Source organism: Pezoporus occidentalis, unplaced genomic scaffold (genome assembly GCF_034315485.1).
Source record: "Pezoporus occidentalis ecotype Australia unplaced genomic scaffold, CSIRO_AGI_Poc_V1 ctg349, whole genome shotgun sequence".
Lineage (NCBI taxonomy): Eukaryota > Metazoa > Chordata > Aves > Psittaciformes > Psittacidae > Pezoporus > Pezoporus occidentalis.
The window spans coordinates 368,100-371,404 of NW_026915473.1; positions in this window are offsets into that span (position 1 = coordinate 368,100).

Genomic DNA, 3,305 nt, shown 5'->3' on the forward strand with positions numbered 1-3,305 from the left:
GAGGCCATGGAGATGCTGCAAGGGCTGGAGCAGCTCTGCTCTGGAGCCAGGCTGAGAGAGCTGGGCTGGGGCAGCCTGGAGAAGAGAAGGCTCCTGAAGGGGGGACCTGAGAGCAGCTCCAGTGCCTGAAGGGGCTGCAGGAAAGCTGGAGAGGGGCTTGGGACAAGGGATGTAGGGACAGGCCAAGGGGAATGGCTTTAACCTGCCAGAGGGGAGACTGAGATGAGCTCTTAGGCAGAAGCTCTTCCCTGTGAGGGTGCTGAGGCGCTGGCACAGGGTGCCCAGAGAAGCTGTGGCTGCCCCATCCCTGGCAGTGTTCAAGGCCAGGTTGGACACAGGGGCTTGGAGCAAGCTGCTCTAGTGGAAGGGGTCCCTGCCCGTGGCAGGGGCTGGAGCTGGAGGAGCTTTGAGGTCCCTTCCAACCCAAACTATCCTGTGATTCTGTGATGACAAACACAGGATTTTGGTTAGTCAGGTGGGCAGAGAGGCTGCGTTAAGAGCAGGAGCTGGATGCAGAGAGGTGATTGTTGTATCATTTGACTTCCTGCACCTGAGTATTTCAGAGAGAGAATGGTCAACAGGAGAAACGTGACTGAGCCATCGCTCACACATTCCTCAGTTGCTTCTCTTGTTCATAGCATGTGCCTGGTGCTGCTTTGCCAAATGAACCACTTTTGGGGGCGGGTTTGTCACTAGAATGGGATTTGGAAAATCCTGGCCAGCCTGGCTTTTGGTTCCCTCTTGGCCTTACGTCGATTATCTGCTCTGCCTCTTCTTTCTCTGGGGGTGAAGGAGCCCCTCAGAGGAGTAATCGCTGTGACCTAAGTGCCTTTAACAACCAAGTTTACTAATTACAGGGTGCTGTCATGGTTGCCCACACAAGCACTGAGTCATGCAGACAAGGTAAGGGGTTGGTGGCTGAAATCCCTCACAACAGCAACTGCCAAAGGAATCTGTTCTCAGTCCCTTTGCTTTCTTAGCCTGATAAGGCTATGGTTTCTTCCTTGCTTTTTCCTAATGCTGTTCATTTTTCCTGCCTACACCTGTGCTGCTACCTCCCAGAATGTTCCCTGTGCCTCTTTAATTTCCTTCTGGATCACTGACAACACCACTGCACTGCGCAGTCAAGTGTGGATCTCACGAGGATGGGATCTTGCACGTAACACACTGCTGCAGCGGATGAGATCCACCCCAGTGACTCCGAGTCCATTGCTATCCATTCGTGCCTTGATGGCTCCTCTCTTTGTGGGTCACCTTCCATGCTGACTTTGAGTTGTAGATACTGAGCGAAGAGTTAGACATCTCTTGGGATGAGGATAGGAAGCAGTAGCACGTGGTGGGGGTGGAATGGTGCCTCCTGTGCTTATCCAGGGAGGCTGGGAGCAGGGAATTTTCCATGTTGATCTGTAATTGTGTGGTGGGTGCTTTAAGGGATCACAAACAACTTGTTTTACTTGGGGCATTCAAAACATCCAGGAAAACTGTAGGAGACCAGGAAGTCTGGGATTATGGAGGTGGATACCCTGCATCTGGTGCCTCCAGAGCAATGGGGAACGCAAACAGATGCACCGACCTGCTGGCTGGTGCTGTGCAGCTTTTCTTTATATCCTGAGCATGCTTTAAATCCTAAAAGTCACCAGTGAAGAATAAACCAATGCATTGGATCTGATGGGCTTCTCTAAAAGGGGCTGACTTTGTCTCTCCAATGACTTGTTAGGGATGAGGCTTGAATGTTTCATGTAGTGGGGATGTTTCCTGCCCCCCAGCTCAGCAGCAGTTTTACCTTCTTGCCTTGGTGCCCAGACAAGCCCTGATGCTTGCTGGCAGCTCAGCACAACGCTCCTGCTTTTCCAGCTGCTGCTGAGGACAGGAGCAAAGAGGATATGAATGGTTTGGCTCAGTTTTAACCCAGGCACCAAGGAGCTGCGCTCATCCCTTCCCTGGGAGTTCCAACCCGGCTTTCCAAAGCTGTTGAACTGGCTGGGCCGTTCCTGCAGCTGCAGGGTGAGAGCAGGCTTGGTCTGGTGTGTTCTCTCCATCCAGGTCCTTGCTCAGCCCTTCCCTTTCAACAGGTTAGTTACAGAGGAAGGGGTGGGAATGGCACAGGGAACATTCCTGACAGCTCTTCCTGTTTGAATTGCTTTTACTTTCAGTTCCATTGTCAGTTGCAGCCCCAAGTCCCCACTGGGGGATTTCACATTGGGCGAGGAGGTGAGTTTATTTTAGTTCCTAAAACACCTCCATTAAGTCTCTGCACCACCTCCTGCCTGGTGATGCTCAGTGGGGTTTTAAGGACCTTTTCCCACCGTTGGAGGTTTGGGCTTGAGCCACACTTACCTACCCCATTGCTGGCTCCAAGGTGCTGTCCCACCAAGCACACAGAATCATAGAATGGTTAGGGTTGGAAAGAACCTTAAGCTCATCCAGTTCCAACCCCCTGCCATGGGCAAGGACACCTCACACTAAACCATGGCACCCAAGGCTCTGTCCAACCTGGCCTTGAGCACCACCAGGGATGGAGCATTCACAACCTCCCTGGGCAACCCATTCCAGTGCCTCAGCACCCTTACAGTAAAGAGCTTCCTCCTTATATCCAATCTAAACTTCCCCTGTTTCAGTTTGAACCCATTACCCCTTGTCCTGTCACTACATCCCTAATGAAGAGTCCCTCCCCAGCATCCCTATAGCCCCCCTTCAGACACTGGAAGCTGCTCTGAAGTCTCCACACTGCCTTCTCCTCTCACACAAACCTTAGCAGCCTCCAGCTCGAGATTGCTGCTGCCAGCACCCCCAAAGCCGTAGGAGGGCCCGGTGTCCTCTCAGCAACCATTGTTGTCCCTTTGTGTCCTCTCAGGGGAGCGTGAAGGACCCAGCGCCATGTCCCCTTGTGTGCGCTCGGTGGGCTATGAGTCCCAAATGATGTCTTCCATCGGACACTGATTCGGTTGGCATGGAAGGGACCTTAAAGCTCCTCCAGCTCCAACCCCTGCCGTAGGCAGGGGTTGGAGCTGGAGGAGCTTTAAGGTCCCTTCCACCCCAAACCAGGCTGCGGTTCATTGACATCAACGTCCCCTCAGGGACCCGCCGCCATTTTGGCCCCCCTTCCCCTCCCCTCAGTGTGTCCCCGCGGCCGCCATTAGTGGCGGGACGGGGCGGTCCCGGTGCCGGCTGCCGGGGGCGGGCAGCGCTGTTCCCGTTCCTATTCCCGTTCTTATTCCCGTTCCCGTTTTACCTCAGTTCCTGCCGGAGCGCGGCGGCGATCACGAGCTCGTCCCAGCTCTGCTCCCTCCTTCCCCGGAGGAGCG